We start from the raw sequence: 22,604 nt of genomic DNA, 5'->3' as shown, positions 1-22,604 counted from the left end.
CTAAATTTAAAAAAATATGTATGGAATGTGCTTAGGTATGAAGAAAAATATGTACCCAAAAATTACAAATGTTCATTACTATGTTGAAGTAACATTTCTCAATCATAGTAAAGTTATGATAGCATGAATCTGAACCATACCATTTTAAGTTTAAGATGCTAATATTACTACAGGAAACTACTGAGAAAATAACTCACAAATATAGTTAGAGATGAAGAAAAGAATTACAATGTGACTTCAGAAAATATCTAACATAGAAGTTAATTATGGTAATAATATGAGAATAGAAAAACAAAGGCATAGGATATACTGAAAACAAATAGCAAAGTGGCAAGTGTACTACCTTATAGGCACTGTACATTTTCATTAAATTTAATTGATCAAACATTTCATCAAAATGTATAATTTGAAAAAATAGAGACAAAAACATGATTCAAATATATGCTGCCTGTAAGAAACACATATTCAAAAACACAAGGTTAAAAGTAGAAGACTAGAAAATGTATATCATAGCTGGGCATGGTGGTGCACGCCTATAATCCCAGCACTCCGGAGGCTGAGGCAGGAGGATCGCTATGAGTTCGAGACCAGCCTGGGCTACATAGTGAGTTCCAGGTCAGTCAGCCTCAACTACGTAGTGAGACCCTGGCTCAACCCCCCCAAAAAAACCCCCAAAACCCCCAAAACCAAAAATGTACATTATGAAAACAGCAATCCAAAGAGAGTTGGAGTCCATATACTAATATCAGGCAAAATCCACTTTAAAAAAATCATTATTAGAAAATGTGGATGTTCATGTTGATAAAAAGTAAGGAAAAATGTGACAATTGTAAACATTCATGCACATAAAATTTAAGTAGAAAATGTATATATAAAGAAAAAATCACAAACAGAGGAAAAGACAATTCAACAATAATAGTTGCAGTTTTGAATATTCCATTTTGAAAGTGTAGTGGAACCAGTAGGTAGAACAAGTATAAATGAAACCAACATGGAAATAGAATAATTAACACCCCAATTCAACCAGACCTAAGGTGTGCATAAGGCACCCTACCAACCACAACAAAAAACACATATTTTCTGTGTAAGAAAAGATGAGATCAATTGCTCATTTTCTCAGGTGCACAGAGAACAATCTGTGGGATAATCCATAGGCTAGGTCATAAAAGAGACTCAATCAATTTAAAAGAATTTGAGACAAAAATATGTTTTTTTCTCTGTCTGCATGATCTTAAATTACAAATAACACAGATTTGGTATATGGATGCCAATAATCAAATAAGTCAGGGCATACGTTATTCTGGTGGCCAATAGGCTACTAAATGGTTTTGAATAATTTTTCATTTCAATATTCTGTAATCATATTTTGGTTGGCTTTATTGACCAGCTCAGGTCAGAAGGTATGCATTTAAGGCATGAAGAAGCATTTCTGCAATTTTGGTTTTCTTGGTTTTAAAAGGCCTCTCTGGCTAATGTTCTACTGAGTTGTAAACGACCTTCCTGGCGAATGTTCTACTTAATGTTGATCGTTAGCTGTAACCACTGGATGCCAAATGTTCTCCTAACAGTCAGAGGCAGAAGGGAAGAGAACTTGTTCAAAATAGCTGGATAGAATTAGCACAATCATTAACTAAGTGAGAGAAAGAAATAAAGCAATAAAATACTTACTTATGATTAAAGCACTGCCAGAATAGTCATGATCAAAATAAATTATTTTGTATTAGGGTCATGAATATAATAAAACGAAATTTGGAGGTGAGTATGTGTTTAGAATTCTTTTTTTTTTGCAAAGGAAAGTACTGGATCCAGTTACTGTCATGCTGTACAACAGACTTGGTTTATTTGCATGAGTAATAACTGAGAACTGATTAAACAATTTACATCATTTCTTTTCATTCCTTTTTTCTCATTATCATTAATGAGACAATATTCACAGATTGAGGCAAAGGTTTGTTGCTAAGCCTGCACTTCTGGACTTATTTCTTTTATCCCCTTAGTATTACCCTGTGTACTTTAAGGAATTCAAATTAGTAGTAAAGGGGGTTGAATTCCTTGTGTGACCTTTTAGATAATGAAATGCCCCTTATTTCTGTGTTATTCTTTTTAGCCTAAGAAACATTTCATTTTCTCATAGCACTCATTCATCTGCCACATTTCCCCCACAATATATTTATAGAAGACTTGCAATAGTTTCTAGAAACTAAAAAATCTGTTTAATTCCTGGAGTATTAGTACATTGAAACTATGGTATTAACTAATGCTCTCTTTAAAATTTGTGAAGTACACGTTTCTCCTTCCTCTTTTGTATTCTTGAGGCTATTGTTATGTTGAAGAAAATTTCACTTTAAAATACTTGTTTACTTACTCATGTATAATACACATTATTTTTATTAACGAATTAATTGCATAGAATTCACTGTAACTTCACTAGCATACACATATCAGACATTAATCATGTCCGTCCTGCCTACTCTTCTCCTCTTGCACTTTGCTTTCTCCTTGTTTCCTCTAGGTCATTTCCCATTCCCTAATATCCCCTGTTTTATATTCAGGTCGCCTTTCTCTCTTTTTTTCAGTTTTCCACATATGAAAGAAAATATTTTTGTCTTTTTGTGCCTTATTTTATTCAACATCATATTCTTCAGTTTTATTTTGCTGAAATTAGTAAGATTTGTTTTATCTTTATAGCTGATTATATACATGTATATGTATATTCCGATAGAGTAATAGTGACAATTACTCAAATGATGTTAGGGATTTTTAGTTGACAATCATATATGCATTTTATTTTTCAAGTCAAAGGAAAACAGGGACATTCACTAAAAGGATAAATACAACTAATATGTGACAAAAATTTCATACAGATATATTAAAAAAGAAAACCGGAAGATATATACATGGAGACTATTTCAAAGAGAAGATTAGTTATAGAGGAATTAGAAATGAGTCAAAAGCACTAAAGAGTTTATTACTCAGTGATTTCATTTAATTATTTACAATATGAATCCATTGTTTATGTCCTTTTCTCATAGATCATCTAGATTTTCCATTTGACCATCTGTTTCTGCCAACTGAATTTCGATGCAGAGAGAGAAGAGCTGAATCATACTACTGAGATGAAATTGTAAAAGGTTCAGTTATTCTTGACTTTTAATGATTAATTCATCTTTTATGTCATATATCTTATATTGTCAGCATTCCACAGCAAGAACAGATAAATAAGCAATAGTAATATTTATAGTTTAGTGTTATAATTTATGTAGAAGATGGCTTTGTATATCAATAATGTGGCATTGGGAAGTTTATGTTGAGAAGCCAGGCATGCCTTCTTGGAGACAATAACAATTGGACTTAGAATAGAGGACTGAGTGATAGGCAAACATTTAAAGAGATGGGTAAAGCTAAGATATTCAGACACATGAATTTAAAGCTCTCACAGGGATTTTTGTATGATTTGAATATTTTCATTTTTTTCTCATTGAGTTTATTGGTACTTTTTAAGTATACCGTACAGTGACATTTATCATTTGGATCTTGGGAGTGCAGACTTGTGCAACCACTGTGGAAATCAATATGAAGACAATTCAAAGAACTAGGACTAGAAGTTCCATTTGACCCAGCTGTCCCTCTGCTGGGTATCTTCCCAAAAGAATAAAAAGAATCATGCCATAGTGATATAGATACACCCATGTTTATAGCAGCACAGTTTGTAATAGCTAAAACTTGATTTGAATATTTTCAAGGAACATGTTGTAAGAAATGTGATGGGACATGTAGGGTTGTTGACAATATGAAAATAATTTTATTCCAGATTGAACAGTTTGAGTTTTATTTTGAAATGGGATAATAAGATCAATTAAAAATTGAAGATAAACATTGTTCCAATTAAAAAGAATTGTGGGCATTTGAAGAATCATGTAAGAATTTGAGAAATTTAAAAAATGATTTATTTGGGAGTGTGGAACAGGAAACAGCATACCTAGGGTATTAAGTAGGAATAATGGACAGAATTAAATAGTTGATTAGATATGGAGTGAGGAAAAAGGAAGAGAATAAGACTGTGTGGTGGATCCTGGCTAGATGTTCACCAAAACAGTTCCTTTTTTTTTCTTTTCTTTGCACAGAGTTAATTGTGGTTTCTTAATTAATTTATATCTAGGTGAAGCTCATTCCTGTCAGTTTTATGGATGAAGGAGTTAAAAAGGTATGTAGCTTCTCTTTGCTATCTTTGATGCCCTAGTTACTTTATGGATGTTGTCAGGATGATTTTGGAACCACACTTAGAAGATGATAGATCCACTGGATGAAAGAGCTTGAACTCTGGAATGGCAGCATGCAGTAGCAACCTCACTGAGCCACACTGGACTCCAATATCAATGGCATGTGTGTAGTTGTGTGTGTGTGTGTGTGTGTGTGTGTGTGTGTTTGTAGGTCCATGCTAGTGTGCATTTGTATATGTGTTAAAAGTTTGAGATTTTTGAATTGCTTTTTTGCAGAGGGTAGAATTACTCTAAATCTGCTGTCATTCAAATTTATTGCTTGAAATAATGGGTAGGTGAATAATATTCTTCATCAAAGTCTAGGATATGATAAAATGAATTTTTGGATTAGAGGTATCTTTTTTTTTGTATTTTGGATTTCTTTTATATGAGGAAATATGTACATTTGTATCTTATGTCATGGTTTTTCACTAGCTGTCAAACTGAAACCTAATACAGGCCTTAAAACATTTCACAACTTGACCTTTGTCAGTCTTACCTCTCTATGTTTTCAAATCCAATCGTTTGGCCAAACTACGTTTTCGGCTCCTTACAGCTATTATTATTTATTTAAAGTCTTTACAAGCAGCTTCTTCTGCCTGAATCATGTCCCCCCTCACCCCTCGCCTGACCTGATTAATACCTAATCATCCTTGAGATTTCTACTTAAAAAATCAGCTCAATTACCATATCAGCGAGGTTAAGATACCTTTGTTTTCTGACACCGGAGTAGTGCCTCTTCACACTACTTAGTACACTGCAAGCTGTGGTACTGATATTCTCTTCCATAGACACTAAACCTCAGGAAGAGAGGGATACAGTTTGTCTTGTTTAGAGCTATCTATATTCCAACTGCCCAGCACAGATATCCAATAAATATTCCTTGGAAAAACAGAGTAAATGAGTGATGGGGATAAGGTGTTGGTTAGAGTGCTAAAGACATAGTGGGTTTGATGTCTGTGAGGTCTGAAAAATGAAGTGGAATGGCTGGTACGTTACTTCTTGTTTACTATTTATACCATACCCTTTTCCAAAAAGGAAGCAAGGAGGCAAAATGATTGGAGTGCCACCTCATTAAGAGTGCTAACAGGGTCACATCCACTTAGAGATACTGGTTTAGGAGACCACTGAAAGCCTACAGGACAGTGTGGGGGAGCGAGGCGTGCCAAGGAAGCAGGGAATCCGGTCTTACCTCATCTTCCGTCTCCTCAATCGCAATTCCTACCTCAGGAGTAAGCCGAAAACTGGCGGGAAGGTTGAAGCAGGAAAAGGTTAGCACTAAAGCAAGAATGAGTTAATTCTCAGTGAGGTTCACCATCCCACCCACCTTCCCTCCCTTTGGTGCCCACTGCAAGACAAATGTTTTGGTTTCCCCCGAAGGGCTCTGGCTGGGTCTAGGGTTTCATGTGGAGAACAGCCATCTTGGTTACTCTGCAAGAGGGGCCCTCTGCTAGCTGCAGGTTCGGGGCTGTTCTCCTGCATCACCCCTATCCTCCGCCTCATCAGACGGTGCCAAGGGTGTGTCTGCTCCACCCTCACTCGGATTCGGACTGTGCAGGTTGGTGGGGTCGTCCAAGGACGAGGAGGAAGTCCGGCACGTTGTCCTGTGTGGCGTGAGCACTGGCCAGCTCAGCTCCTCTGGATGGTCACCGACCCCAGCTGTCTGGGGGTTTGGTGGAGGATCTTCCCCGGGCAAGAACACATCTGCTCCATCCTGATCCCTAAGGTCAATAAGTCCTACTTGCTCCAGCGTGTCCACACTCACTTCCGTGGATGAGATGCTGCCTATGGGGGATCTCTGGGACACAAGATGCAGGTGGGACAGAGGAAAGACACTCTGTCTCTGGCTGTAAAGTATCCTTGAGGAAGTTCTGTTGCTCCCAAAGGTGGAGCTGCTGGCGTTCCAGGGCTGCGGAGGATTTGCGCTCATATCAACCCTTGCAGCGCCTGGCGTCCCCGCTGACTCAGTCTGTCCCTCTAGGCGAGGCGGCGGCGAGGTATCCTTACATTAATCAGTTAATTTTGATATGTCTGTGTTTTAGCAAAAAGCATATGCTTATTGGGTGTTTTTATAAGATTCTGAAGCTTCAAGCCAAAGAGAGCTGTGGAATAATGGAAGTTATTGATTGAAATTGAGGTTATCAGAGTCAGTGAGAACACCTAAGAGTTTGCATATTGTGACAAAAGAAACTGTTCAGGACCAAAACCTTACAAATCTGAAAACTTAATAAATAGAAAAAAGAAAAAGAAAATAACTGGCAAAGAATACTAATGTTTGTTGTAGGTCATCAAAATGGTTAGGAGGAAACCTAGGACAGTGGATCTCATAAACTGAGGAAGAACAGAGCTGCACAACAGAAATATCTGCAAACAAAACGGACATTTGCAGAAAGATCAAGTCCACAAGATTGCTTTGCTAGAGGGCTAGAGATTTAGCTCAGCGGCACTGTGCCTGCCTCACAAGCACCAAGGTCCTTAGTTTGATCCCTGATATCAGAAAAAAAAAAAGAAGATTGCCTGCTAGAAGATTCTTTGTATCGTTATCACATGTGCTATGTGTTTAGAAAGTCCCAGTTGATGTTTAATTACCAGTAGTGAGAGTTTGATCCCTGATATCAGAAAAAAAAAAAAAGATTGCCTGCTAGAAGATTCTGTGTATCGTTATCACATGTGCTATGTGTTTAGAAAGTCCCAGTTGATGTTTAATTACCAGTAGTGCTTTTTCATTTCCAATCGCGCCTTGGTTTAGATGAGAAGCTGTAGAGTCACTATAGTCATAAGAATCTTTGGTGTGAATGATTTCTCTGATAATGAAAGTGATTTGTTGTAGGATGAAATGTCCATGGATGTGAAAGCTCTTTCTCAAATAGGAAGGTGATCAAGAGATGGAAGGAGGAGAAGGGAAGGGAGGTAAAGGGGATTAAAAAAAAAGGAATCAAGATGTGTCATTTGCATTGTACCAACTTCCCACAAGGAATGTAAACGTTATGCACTACAAACACATAATAATAAAAAATACAGAAAAAAAAGAAAGTGAAGAAAACTCTCTTTTTTTTAAGCCTAACAATGATGAGTTAAGGAAATCTGTTGCGAACACAGTGGATGGACTTTTGTTCCTTTGCTGTTTTTGTTTTTAAATTAAGAGAAATCAGAACATTTTATACTAAGAAAGACAGAAGAAGATAATCAAATATGTTATATTTCCTGGTAGTAAACAGGTTTTCCAGGTTAGTTTTACAGGAGATGCAATGAATTAATTATCAGTTCCTCATCTCCTTTATTAGTCATTGGTCCTCCTGTTTACCATGCAGTGTCATAGATATTTCAGGTTCTAGTACAGCAATGATTGATACTGCCTAAAGAATGAGGACTGAATTTTAATGGAAGCTGTATTTATGATCCTACAAGGACTCACATCTCCTTCAGCTTCTACATGTACTTAAATGCTTTGTGAGTATTTTTACATGCTAATCCCTATAATAAAATCATGAACTATGAAGTTAACACATTTTACTTAACACCTGAAGTATAATAGGAGACTATTAACCAATATATCTTCTTTTCTTTCCTCTTGGGGATTGTAATCACTGTTATTTGGCTATACATTAATGTTCTCAAAAGTCTATAAATCTTCACAATTCACAATATAAGAGTATCACACATCTGCATTATGTTATGGAGTGATTAGTATTGATTGTACTACATATGAGAAAGGATGAGATTAAAATGGCAAGACAAGGTCAAGGGTAGCCACAATCTGGACTCTTCACTATTTAAAAGAATGAGTAAGTGAAACCTTTAGTATCACAGAATCATCCATCTCTATTTAGATATTTTGTGTAGTGTAAAATTTTATTGGCAACAAGAGCCATTTTTAATAAATGAAATTCTTCTATTTTGTAAAAATAGATAATATTATTAGACTATATTACAAATTAGATTTTTTTTTTTAAAATGAAAGAGTAATGCTGAATTGGTAATGGGTTAAGGGCAAAACTGACATGAGGTCAGTGGTTTATAGCAATCTGGAATTAGCTGGAACATTGAAGAGAGATGTCATTATAAAAAGAAACTTACTGCTGTCGAAGGTCTGTTCCACTAGAGTTAATATTCAGCCCAAGAGAAGCCATTTTTCAAAGGGAATGTCAGTAATACTTGTGATTTTCCCAAAGTAGTAACATTCTATATAAAGGACTCTGTCTCATTCCCACTGTGAGACTGCCATATTAAAAATGTTTTAGTTTAAGAACTGTGTGAATCATTTACTTTAACAGTCAAGCAAAGCCTGAACTGGACTTCGCTGACGTTTTCCCTCAGACCTCTGAACATGTAGACCTGGTGGAGAATATTTATATATTCCTTAATAGGAGTGAAACTTGGAGAAAGGAGGATATCTTTAGTAAAAGCAACATTAAACATCATTGGGTAGAAGGGATGATTGATTTAAGCAAGCAGCAATATATGTTAACACATTAGGGAAACAGTCTTGACCTTAATGCCCTAATGCGAGATGAATAGTAGATAAAGATCTGGGGAAGAAAAGGCAAAGAACAAAGCCTGCCAGAATTAGAAGAGTTGAGACAGAATTACAAATTGTTGGATTAGATTCAGTGTGAGGGTACTGAAACTGTATTCAATATTAGATGTGATTATGAGTTGGGAGTAAGTTTATAAATCCTTCGGGTTTAGAATCTTCACTTAAGGTAGATTTCATACACTGCTTCATGGAATAGCCTATGTGGCATTTGCCCTGCACTTGTCTTTTCTCAATCTTGTCTCTCTCACTTAATGACTCTATGTGGATTTCAAGGAAAAATGTTTAGGAATCATTCTTAGTTCTCTATCTTCCTTTATTTTTTGTAGTCAGTCAATAAACACAATAGGTAAATATTATTTTATTTTTATTTTTTCAGCTTTAGTTGAATTTGTTGGTACATTTTAGGGATACAGTACAGTTACATTCATTGTTGGGATCTGTACCTCTACATGACAGGTCTTGGTTCTCATTTTTTCCCCTTGTCCCTGCCCTCCCTTCACCCCCTCCTCCGCTCCCCATCTACAAGCACTTTATTTCCATCTTTTCTTTATCTCACATTTTTTCTTTTCCCTTATTACCCTTCCCCTACCCATCCCACCTTCACTACACCTTTAGCCCCTTTCTTCCCATTTCATCATGTCAGTAATCTTATTAAGATCTTATGTATTATTGCAGTTTATTCACACCAGAGAAGCTATTCGGTATTTACACATGTGTGGCTTATGTATTTCACTCAGGAGTATATCTTCAGTGTGTATCCATTTTCCTATGAATGAATCTATTTTCTCGTTCTTTATGGCTGAGTAATATTCCATTTTATAGAAAAACCACATCTTCTTTATCCAGTTTCCAACTGATAGACAAATGGATTGTTTCGAAGTTTTAGCTATTGGGTAAATATGAGTTTAGATCCATGCACTTCTTTCCTTTTTCACTGCTACCACCCTATTCTATCATGTGTTCTCTAATCTCTTAATTGGACACCTGTAACTATTTCTTCACATGTATTCTTGTCTTCTGCAAACCACCTTCTATAGGGCATTTATTCTCCACATAGCACTTCCTAAGTACAACAGTGCTTGAAACTTGGCAGTTACTCATTGTAAAATGAATACATCAATGACTACTTTATGAAAGAAGCAAAACTGACAAGTTTTTGTGATATTGAAATTCTTTTACTTATATTGACAAAAAGATTTACATTAGATGTACTTCATCATTTTAATTTGGTCATTTTATTCTTTTGGAATTCTTACCTTCTTATGGTGAAACTGATTGAACTTTTATGTCTTAAATTTCTTCTTGACTCTTGGTCAACTTTTTTGTTCTCATCTGTGTCAATGTGTGTGTGAATGCTAAAGGTGGTTTTGTCACATTTCCCCAAATTATATCTTTGTAGATAAAAATATATTTATGAGAGAAGGACTGGTAGAGCATTTCTTCAAATTCAATCACTTTCAACATGATAAATAACTTTTGCAAAGATATCAAAGACAGTTAGTTGTAGACAGTACTTCATACTCCAAACCCAGCATACTTTTTTCTATGATAGCATCATGATCTTGATACTGGCCTATGAACATGGATACATACAGATGTTGTAGATGTGTGGGATAATAATTCTGTGGGCCAAATAGATATCAGTTGGTGATAGGTTTAGAAATCATAGTATAGTAAATATTTTAGTAAATTGAGTTTTTAAATGGAAAGGATTTGAAGCACTTTTGGAAAGATGGAGGAGTGGTAACAGCAACAAATCAACATTTCTGATATTCAAAATCTAAACACTGGAATATGACTTGGCGAAGAAAGAAGGAGGGAGGTGAATTCCTGGGACCCAGGAAGGATCTGAAGGGAAAATTGGAATCCACAGAGAAAGTGAAGAGACAGACATTAGTGCAGAAAAAGAAGGTGGATAGTTAGCACTTTCTCCCTGAATCCTGGCTTGAGGCGTGAGAGAGTGGCTCCAATCTATAGAGACACAGGAAAGCAGGTGATTCCAGAGACCTCCATGAAGAAATGCACCAGTGAAATAGAGCAGGACATTGTGAACTACAACAGCTGCTGAATGGCTTCAGTTTAAGAATATTCCTGGAGATAGTTCTTGGTCAGACACCATTTTAAAGAGGGAACAAACTGAACCCAGGACTTGGAGCAGCTATAGGTTGGCTTCCTCTCATTGTTCCCAGTGACTGGGTGAGGCACCACCACAGAAGACAGTGAAGGTCAAAGAGCAGGCTGGAAAGAGACACCTAGAGTGTTGCAGGCTGAACAACTCAGAACCCAAGCCCATAACCAGAGGCCAAGATCAACCTAAACTTCTGTGAAATTGATAGTACCTGAATTGGCATCCCACCTTATTCCTACTGCAGGCTTGCTGGGATCATTAGGATGGATTTGGGGTCTATCTGCCTCCTTGGTACACCAGTGACGGTGGAGACACATCTTGAATTGGACACTATCACAAAACTGTAGGCCCCAGAAGATAACTATAGGTTTGAAATCACAGAGTTTATTTTTTCTTTGCTTTTTTTCTTTCTTCTTGATTGCTTTTGTTTTCTCATTAGTGTAAACATTAAGTTTTGTTTTGTTTAGTTCTTATTTTTTTCCTTCTTTCTTTCCCTCCTGTCTTCTTCACCAGCTTTTCAAAGTTTGGGTAATCTTTGTCCTTCAGCTTTGCTTCTAATCTCTTTCTTTTTTTTATTTCTTTATTTTCCCCTCTTAATCTCTTTAAAATTTTCTCTTCTGAGGGTAAAATCACTCTTTCTTTGAAGGGCTTTACAATACATAATTTTTTGATGTGTTTTAGATTTTCGTTACACAATGATGTATGTATAAAGTTGGCAAACTAACAGCTACCACACTTTGTCATTTTCTAGACTCTAATTAATGCTATTGTTATTACGGATTTTACTACTGTAGCCAAGGTAACATAGTTGTTGTGATCTGCTGTACTTACTTGTATCCCAATACTGAGATTATCTGGGAGTCATAAACAGCAGCATGCTCCAGTACCAAAGAACTGGGTGCTAGGCCAAATATGCAGCAACTTCTCATTTCTAATAAATTGAAGAGGCAAAATCATGGGAAACAAAAGCCAAAATCCAACAGCCAACTACACCTAGAAGACATCTCAGAAAAGTAATTGTTTCCTAAGGAGGCCTTGATACTCATAATAAAGCTACCTATCATAAGAATTTTATAAGCATCAATGCAGGAAAAATTTTTAAAAAATAAAACATGAGAAAACATGAAAGCAAGATGCAATACCAGACCTCCAGCTCACCCAAGGCAAATCCAGAGAGCAGTGAGGTGGAAGAAATAAAAAGCCACCCATCTGAACATTCTGAAAGATAACAGCAGAATTAACAAAGTAGATGAATGAAACTCTAAAAAAAAATCTGAAATAATGTCACAGCTAACTAAGAGATGATGACAATAATAAAGGATATGGGTAGTGAGTACATACAGTGAAGAGAAGAGCTTAGGAAAGTGAGAGAAACCATGAATGCCCAACATAAGAAAAAATTTGATTCCATGAAACATTCAAACAGATATCCAGAAGATTAAAATTTCTATTGAAGGGCCAGGGATTTAGCTCAGCAGCACCATACCTGCCTTACAAATGCAAGGTCGTGAGTTTAATCTCTAGTACAAAAACTTTTTTTCTATTGAAAGTATATGCAGCAGAATCAACCAATGTGAGAACAGAGTATCAGACCTAGAAGACAGGTTTGTGTTCATTGATCATCAAATGAAAAATTTGTTAAAAATAGCCATGGAGCACAATAATCAATCCAATAGCTGCTAAACAATGCAAAGAAGAATAACATAAGATTGATCAGAATCAATAAAAATTCAGAAGATAGCATAAAGGTCATTAAAAAAACCCAAAAACCTCTTCATAGAAGGAATGACAGAAAATTTCCCAAGCATGGAAAAACAATTTGAAATACAGATAAGTGAGGCATATAGAAATCCAATTAGCCATGATCAGAAAAAAATTACATGTAATAGTCAATATTTCAGAAATTTAACAAAAGAATAGAATATTAGAAGCTGTTAGAGAAAAAAGACTAATCATCTATAAAGGAAAGCCCATCAGAATTACAGCAGACTTCTTAACAAAAATCCTTAAGTCAAGGAGGGTTGGCTGGAAGTGAAGTATTTCAGTCCCTAAAAGAAGACAACTTCCAGCGCAGCATGATGTCCCCCAGATAATTATCTTTCAAAATTATTGAAAAATAATATAGTTCCATGTAATGGACACCAGAAGAAATTCATGACCACCGAACCAGCACTCCAAAAAGTTCTGAAGAATATTCTAGAAAAAGTCAGTGAAAATAACAATACCATGAATCCCAATAGAATGACTACATCAAGCTAGGCAAGCAATGAAACAGAGGGGAAAGAAAGAGAGCCAACAAAAGGAAAATAATATGTCAAGGATAAATCAAAACGTATCAGTTATAATAATGAATGTAAATGGTCTCAACTCAGCAATCAAAAGTAACAGATTGGCAGAATGGATCAAGAAATGAGATCCAATAATATGTTGCATATAATAAACATTTAATTGAAAAAGAAATTCACATACTGAAAGTGAATGGATGGAAAACAACAATCCATACAACAGGAACCCAGATACAAGCAGGGATAATTTATTTTTTTTGCAGAAAAACTGGATTTCAAGCCAAGACTAATCAAAAGAGACAAAGACTAAATGTAATGTATACCTAAAATGTACCAATAAACTCAATGAGAGAAAAAAAAAAGAGACAAAGAAGGTCACTACATGTATACTTATTAAGGGAACACTCCAAAAAGAGAGATAACAATCATAAATATATATGCATGAAATGTCAGTTTACCCAGCTCCATAAAACAAACATTAATGAATATAAAACAAATATCAATGAACATAAGACTAATTAATATAAAGTCAAATAAGCACTATTACAATTATAATGGGGCACCTAGATACCCCACTGTAACAAATAGACAGATCAACTAGGCAAAAAAAAAAAAAGAAAAAAAGAAATATCAGAGGTGAAACAAACCTTTGAACAAATGGACTTAGTAGATATCTACAGAATGTTCAAACCCACAATAACAAAATACATACTATTTTCAGCTGTACATGGAACTTTCCCCAAAATAGACAACATAGCAGCTCAAAGAACATGCTTAAGTAAATTCAAGGGTATTGAAATTAGTACATGGCTATTATCAAATCATAGTGCAATGGCATTATAAATAAATGGAAACAACAACAGCAAAAAACTGCATAAACACATGGAAATGAAATAAAACCCTCCTAAACAACCCGTGTGTCACAGATGAAATTAAAGAAGAAATTAGACAGTTTCTACAACTAAATGATATTGCCAATAGAACATACTGGAACTTATGGGGCACAATGAAAGCAGTCCTACAAGGGAAATTTATACTAGTGAATTCAGAAAAACAGAGCAAGCTCAAACAACCCAATACTGAACTTCAAACCTCTAGAAAAAGAAGAAGTTAAACCCAAAGAACTCAGAGGGAGGAAGTTATAAAGATAAGAGCAGAAATTAATTAAATAGAGGCTAAGAAAACCATACAAAGGATCAATTAATTAAGAGTTGGTTCTTTGTAAGATTAAATCAAATAGACAGACCTTTAACCAACCTTATCAAAAAAGGAAAGAAAAGACTCAAATCTGTGCAACTGGGAATGAAAAGGATGAAATCACAAGGGATTCTGCAGCAATCTGGAAGATCATCAGTGCCATCTTCGAGAATTTGTACTCTAGTAATGTAGAAAACATAGAAAACAGTGGACAGATTCCTTGGTAATGTGAATTACCAAAGCTGAATCAAGAAGATATGATCTGCTAATACACTGGGGACAACTTCAATTATATAATATATATATTAGATATAATCTCTATCTATTTTTTTTGGTACTGGAGATCAAGCTTAGGACCTTGCACTTACAAGGTAGGAGCAGTGCCACTGAGCTAAATCCCCATCCCTATAACTGATATGTATTGACATAACCTTGTCTTTTCCTGTTGCCAGATCCCCTGCTTTGCATTTAATTTGTTTTGCCTGATGGATTCATTCTACTGGGCTTCATGGGGTTGTAACCCTCATTGTCTTTTCCTAGGATATTGTTTAAAAATTTTGCAGTGCTTTTCTGGTATTCATGAAGGTCCTCCAGTGTTCTGTGTCATGAAAATGTCTTATTTTTCCATTGATTTTGAAAGATAGCTTTGCACAGTACATCCATCCAGGTTGGAGATATTTTCTTTAGGGCTTGTAATAATTCACTCCAGGCTCTTCTTGACTTGAGGGTTCACATTGAGAAGTCTTCTGTGATTCTGATGGGCTTTCTTTTGTATATGATTTGCTTCTTTTCTCTAACTGTTTGCATTTTGTTCTGTTGTGATTCTGGAATCTTGACTATTTATGCCTAGGTGTAGTTTGTTTGTTTGTTTGATCATGGAGTCCTATATGCGTCACTTATCTTTATGTCAAATTTTTCCCGTTTGGGAAGTTTTCTGCCATTAGTTCTGTGAATAATTTTTTTATACGATTTGCACTATCACCTGTTTCTTTATTGTCTCTGATCCATCTTTGCATCATCTGGCAGCTGCTGGATTGATGGTCTCTTGCTATTTTTAAGACATCTTTGTTTTCCTGGTCACTATATCTGATATTCTGTCCTTGCATTGCCTCATTCTGCTGTATAAACTTTCAGTGGAGTTTTTAATCTCCTAGATACCTGTTTGAATCTGTTTTATGGATTCCATTTCTTGCCTATGCTGGGATTCCATCACATTCCTGAGCTCTTCTATTGTTTTTTGTTTTCTTTCTTTCTTTGTTGTTTCTGTTGTTGATCATGATGTTTTTGGTTTAATTCCTGAGTTGCTGCTTATGTAATGCTTATTATGGGTATCTTTATTGCTAGTATTTATTTTTTTTAATATTTTTTCTTTTTATTGAGTTTATTGGTACATTCTAGGTATACAATACTGTTACATTCATTATTGGGATCTTGTACCTTTACATGACAGGTCTTGGTTATTGCTAGTATTTAGAACTCCTAGGGAATGGCCACTTTTTGGATTGTATTCCAGGTTTAGATGACCTCTGAGTCTTGAGTCTGTATTGGCTCCTAGGCAATCTCAGTCTTCATTCACCAGGAAGGACAACTGGCTAGAACAATAATGTCACCAAGGCCAAAGTAATACAATTGTCATCAACAATAGCATCAAGCACAGTTTAGAAATTGACAAACTGTGGAAACTATTAATTATCAACTTTGACCACATGAACCAGACTTGTGGTTATATATCAAAATCTAGAACCAACCACAAAAATATTTGCAGTAATCAAGCCCTTCAACATAGAAAATTTACTCTCTGGGAAGATTTAGAAGGAACTGATGGAGGTAGAGAAACAGGAGAAGGAAAGATTAGAGGACACAGGACAATCATCTGAACTTTGGGAAACTGCTGAAGACAGAAGGAAAAGAGAAGGAAGGAACAAAAACAAGAATGGAACAAATTGGCAACAACAAAAAAGCTAGAAACTATTTTTGCTCCTATAAATATAAGAACAATCAAGAAAAAAATAAAACAGGACAAAAATAGGAACAAAAAAGGCAAGACACACCTTCAAGGTATATCTCTGTTGTTCCTGGTGGACAACATAAGTAGCATACAGATCTGCGTTGACTGATCTGAGTGATCCAGGCATAGTCCACTGTAGCCCAGGCTGATTTCTGGATTTCTGTGCTGTGCTGCTGTCCTGGGTCCTCTGGCTGGGGTCTGCACACCCTTACTGATGGTGCCCCAGCCAAAAGAAAACATTATTTTCAGAGCAACAAAAAAGTATATGTGGTACTTAAAACTTGACTTTATAAAAGATAATTAAGCTTTATTGAAGAGCATAATTATTTAAGAATATAGAAAGCTAAATTGCCTTTATGCATCTGAAGTCTCCATGTTAATAATTTGTTAACTGTGTTCAGATAAATCCACACATTGGGTGCAGTTCCATTTGAAAATCTGAGAAGTTTTCTTTGGGGGAAGGTTGACAATGATATTCAAAGAATAATCTCTAGTGCTTATGATAGAGGTAAAATTTATGGAAAGATAGAACTTGTTTACACTCAATTTTAAAACAATTTTTGTATACATTACTTACCAGAGTGTGGTATGGGCATTCATGGTCAAGAAGAATAGAAAAGAAAGTCCAAAAATAGAATAATCTTACACAGAATCATAGTATATGGCAGATGTAATATTACACAGGATGGATTGAATTTTATATAGATCATGTGAGAGCCTTGATTATTTATATCATGCATATAAACATCTTCACCTTGGACTACACAACAAAGTGAATTCCAGTGAAAGATTTGATTGTAGAAACTACAGGAGAGTCTAGTTATGCCTTGAGTTAGGGAAGGTTTTGTAATGATATATACACATGCACACAAATCAACAGTATGAAGGGTTGATATAACTTACTACCTTAAATTTGTATCAAAAATACACCATAAACTGAGGTTCTGCAGGAAATCACTAAGTTTACAGGATCTTTAAAGCATATATAACCCCCAAATTACTTAGTATCATTCATTTTAAGGACTTCTAAAATTTAATATGAAACAGCAAATGTCCACTTAAACATAGATATTGGCAGCGAACAAAGCACAGAAAATCACACAGGTATTATGTCATTGGAGCTACTGAGATTTTAAAAAATAGACTCAACAAATGGTTTCTCCTAGTGGAGTCATAATGATTCCCTGGTACTCAGAGGAACAAAAACTAAGAAGAGCAAAGTTGGAAAAGTAATACAATGAAGGGCATTTTTCTTTTCTTTAGTGGTTTGAGAGGATTACTTTGAAAATATGGAAAAAAAAAAACAACCAAAGGTAAAAGTTCTTCATGAACTTTGTACTCGAAATTTAAGGAAGATTGCACAGGACCTGTCTTGAGTGTTGTATAGTAGGCCCAGGTGTACGTTGTTGAATGGGACAATGGAAAAATATGGCTAGTAGAAATGTACAAGAGTTTTTAATAAAGATTAACATTAAGGGTAGATCAGTTGTCACCCTTGCAAATACCTATATTCTTGTAAAAAGACAAGAATTATTCAGGTGTTAGGTCAAGACAGAAGACAACTTGGAAAAGGGTGTCACGATTAAATTATTCATAAAATGTTTCTCTCAAAAAGGTACTAAGTTCCTACTCAGTGGACCTTGTACAACTAGAAACAAAAGATCTTGTGGAAAAAGAAAGCATTACCTGAATCCCTTTTCCCTTTTTTCTCATCTTTGATTTCCTTTTTTTCCTAGGATACCTTGAGGGTCTGCTCTGTAACTGATGATGCTAATGTGTATCCTGGTTAACATTTCTGAAATAGGTTTTGAGGAATGGAATCAAGTATCTTATTTTTATAGGGGAAAACAACATTAGGGAAGCTGATGGAAGTTTCTTTGAAAAAAATACATGACCAGGGTTCATTCTCTGAGACTCATAATGAACATAAGAATTTAAACAGCTCTAAAACTTGTGTAGCAAAGAGACTGAATTTCAGATAACCTTCTGCAGTTAACATATTTTTTCTTTGGGAGAATTTAAAGAATAATAGAACTGTATTGGATATTTTGGGAAACATTCCTTTAGATTATAAAACTATTTGGCTCAGAATGTGTTAATTATATTTTTAAAAAAATTTTAGATTTAACCTTGTGATAATTTCACTTGTTCTATGCTTCAATTTAATATACAGGATGGGTGGGTAGGGATTGGTATCGTGATAACTCACTGGATAACTGAAAGCATGTGGAATATGAGGATAAAACAGCCTATTTTGAGTGACAGTAAAGTAGCACTTCCAATTTCAAAGAAAGAAGACTGAGCACACATAAAAATAAGGCCTACGATATGGCCATGAATTGAGTAAAACAGGCTTGAATAAGGTAAATCGATGGAAAGAGACTGTATATAGAGGGTGATGTTATTTTACTTGTCAGAATGATAAACTGAATTGGTAGCAAAATAGACCTTTCTGGGTTAAAGGCTATCTTTATATATCTTATGGCAACTTCATTCCTTTCCATTTTAATGGTATCATGTATTGCTATTGGGTGTGCAAAAAATAACTTGAAGAATTTGATTAAACAGTATAAATCAAATTTGATACAGAAAATTGAATAAAAGGTGATTTAATATTGTGAGTTAATGTAGACTTGGCCATGTATTAAGTCCACTAGAAACTACATCCTTATTTATTTTAGAAGCATTTAGAGTCAATATCGAGTGATATTAGTATGAAGTTAGTGAAGATTTGAGCGTGTATTTCACATTTGAGTGTGTATCAACTCAGGTTGATAGAAGGGACACTGGAATAGATACAAGAATCATTTTATTGAAGATAAACCTGTTTTTAAGATACCATGAAAATATTTTCTTCTCCTACAAATGAACTCATTTCTGGATAATTATTGGAGTAAATCTAGGTTATTAGGAGAAAGGACCACAGCAGTGAGATGTAAATGATAACTGTTCCATCCCCAGGATAGGATGTACCTCCATTCTTTGGAGAAAACTTGGTTAAAGTCAAGACCACAGATGTTATTGACATATTTTTCATGGGTATGTCAGCTATGCAGTTATATAAGACCCACAGTTAGAAGAGTATACTTTTGGTTTAATCTTTATTGAATCCATTTTGAAATCCTTACTCATTTCTGAACAAAAATGTGTGCATTTTCACTTTGTTTTCAGACCAGAAAATTATGCAGCTGATTTTGAAAATAATGTAACAGAAACATATTTCTTTGTACCTAGGGCTTTTTAGAAGCTTTTGGATCTTCATTAAGCCTTCTTTTGGGGTATTCGTTATTAGAAATTACAAAATTCATGTGATAAGAGAGGCCAAGGATCCTGTCTCTTTTCATCATAGAAAAATTCAGCAGATAGTTAAAAAAGAGCTTAAGAATAGGGAATAGGATATATTTGGCCTGTAATTTATTGGAAAAGAAGAACAGACATCTTTTAGAAATGATAAGACTATCTGAGTTTTCCAGCCATTTCTCTGAGCATATGTAAGAGGGCAGTGAAATAAGCCTAAATTTTTAATATTACTCATTCTTTAAAAGCAAACTCCAATATAGATGTCCAGCAACGTGGAGTAGTATAATTGGAAATCTCTGATAATGACCCTCCTACCTCAAACTCAGACTCAACCTTATAGTGCTTTACTTTGAAAGACCGACACATTTCTCAGCATCAAGAGAAAAGTTACTATATAATTTTATTTATAATTCGTTCAAGAATGTGTCCTGATCAGTATTTTATATTCTGACCAGTAAGATTAACAGTTCTTCTTGGAGGTGGTTTAATTAGCTAAGTTGAAGGAAGAAAGAATGTTCTTGAATCGTTCCCCTGGAGGCAGAAATTTCCTTTTCAAATATACATAATATTTTTAAAGCTCCAGTTGTTACTTATGGTACAAATTTTATAGATGGCTGTATTTTTTTGGTCTCCCTTGTGTAATAGCTAGAGTCCAGAAGTTGGAGCAAGTTTCCCCAAGGGCTAAATTGCTGTGATCACCAAACAGGAATATTCAATGTGAAAAGCAGGAGCTCAAACAATTACAGCTTTCATTCTCTCTCTTAATGGCACTTCATTGCCACTCTACAGGCTGGGAGAAAATGGGCTTATTGCATTCATTTTAAGAAATATTCATTCACCTCTTTGTGGGCCTCCCTACAATTTCAGTTATATTTCATCTTCTTAGAAGTTTCCTAAATGTAGCTTCAAGCAGCTTACTCTGGTAGGTGTGCTTGAGCCATTATCATCCATTTTTCAATAAAGCTGTGGGTGAAAGTGTCATTGATTCTTTTTCACTAGGAGAGAATATTAGCTTTTTATCCTCATCATATTATCTCTCTGCTTGACTGATAAAACTGTCATGCTAAAGGAAAGGTCAGGAATTATTGAGTGGGTGTTCATTTAATTCATCTCTCACCCCTTCTTCCAACAAATGTATTGGGAATGTAAAAGAAAATTTGTGTTTTTGTGATGAGGATAGGAGAGAAAAATGGCCCAATAATATTTGTCTCTCTTTCTCTTTTTTTAATTCAATGTTGTTTTTAAAAAGCAGAAAATCTGGAAAACACCCTTGGAAAATGTGTGCTTTAGGGAAACTGAGCAAGAGATAATGTTTATGATAAACAACAGACTAGGAGCGTGTAAGCCACCAAAAAATAAAGTGATTAATATTGAGTTAATGTATTTAACTTCTTTTTATGATTCTTAGTAGGAGAAAACCCATCTCCTATCTTTCTAACTTTATATTTTTACCATCCTCTTTGGTAACTCATTGAAAGTTCGTGTTCTGCAAGTTGCTACCCCTCTCCCCTTTTTTCATCCGGCTGTCCTCATTTTGAACCGTGCATTAAAGCTCTCTTCTGGGAAGCAATTCCTACATGTCAAGAATAGGTTAATTTCCTTTTCTGTATGCTCATGCCCTTGCTGGTTCTTTCCACACTCTTGCAATTATCCACTTATACATGATTCTTCACATGTGACTATGGGCTTCTTAAAAGCAGAGTTTATAGTTCACTGATCCATATGTTTTGATTCCCTGTAGACATTGTAGACATTCACTAAATATTTGGAGGAATTAGTGAGCAGGTGTTTTAGTCACGGAAGGAAAGCTTTGTCCATCATTGTTTTCTATGTGCCCCTTTATAGAATATTTCCCTTAGGTGGCAGAAACTACTCCACATAACCTTTGTATTTTGTGTGCAAAACTTTCATTGGATATTGTTTAGGGTTGTTTGGAAGAAACAGCACTAAATGCCAGGAATACCCAGGTCCCCTATTCCTACCCAAGAGAAGAGGAAGATATAAAAAAAGTACCAATCTGGAAGGACAGAAATCACTGATGATCTGACATCCACCTGAAACCATTTAAATTGTCCTCTTTTTTGTTCTCTCATTAAAATTATGGGAAAGTTAAACAGCACTTGGCTGGCACTTAAATTTTCCCTTTCTTAAATCTGTTAGTACTAATTATTTTTTGCCCTCACGTAGGTCAGAGTTCACCTCTCTGCTGGAAAGAGCCTGCCCACTGATGCCCCAGACATCTCCTCTCCTGCCTTTCTTCCTATGTTTTTAAAATGCTGTAACACTTAGGGAAGCTTCTCTGATTAAAAGGTTTAAACCAAGTCAAGACAGCAGGCTAAAAATAACTAAAATGCCCCTACTGTCCCAGTTATTAAATGATGGCCTGGCAGTTAAAACCTGCAGGCAGTGCCTCAGGCAGACCAAGTCCAGTACCGCATCATTATCCTCCTAGAAATCTCTAGGTTGGCTGAATCTGCAGCCATTAGCTAGAATGGAAACGTTTTGACCTGTCATTTAAACAAGAAAAAGTCAACTGAGCCAAGTTCTTCACTTTTAGTGTCATAAAAAGTCATGGCCTCTTTAATTTGTAAAGAAGTAATAGAGGACCATAATGCTGCTTCCCTGACTATTTGCCCCTTAAGGTGCCAGTCTGTTTGAGGTGCTCCTCTTGTGCCTTTGAAAACACCCCCATCATCTCCCCATGCTGTGGGAGGTGTTTCAGAGGTGTGGTGAGGAAGGCAGCCTCTAGAGTGCAGTTTTAGACGAGAGGAGGTCAGATCTTCCACTTTCTAGCTCTGCAATCTTGAACCAATTACTTCTCCCTTTTTTTTGCTTCAGTTTATTTTTTACTAAAGTGGAGGGACATTGGGTCTACGTCACGGAGATGTGC

General features: G+C 35.5%; 1 pseudogene; it reads right to left on the bottom strand.

The window, feature by feature from the left end:
* Positions 1-5,709: 5,709 nt before the first annotated feature.
* LOC104865937 overlaps positions 5,710-22,604 on the bottom strand; it is a 41,487-nt pseudogene continuing 24,592 nt past the window's right edge.

The sequence above is a fragment of the Fukomys damarensis genome, unplaced genomic scaffold (genome assembly GCF_012274545.1).
Source record: "Fukomys damarensis isolate Sample0158 unplaced genomic scaffold, DMR_v1.0_HiC HiC_scaffold_28, whole genome shotgun sequence".
Taxonomy (NCBI): domain Eukaryota; kingdom Metazoa; phylum Chordata; class Mammalia; order Rodentia; family Bathyergidae; genus Fukomys; species Fukomys damarensis.
Note: the sequence above shows the minus strand (reverse complement) of the source record. Positions and strands in the feature narration are given on the sequence as shown.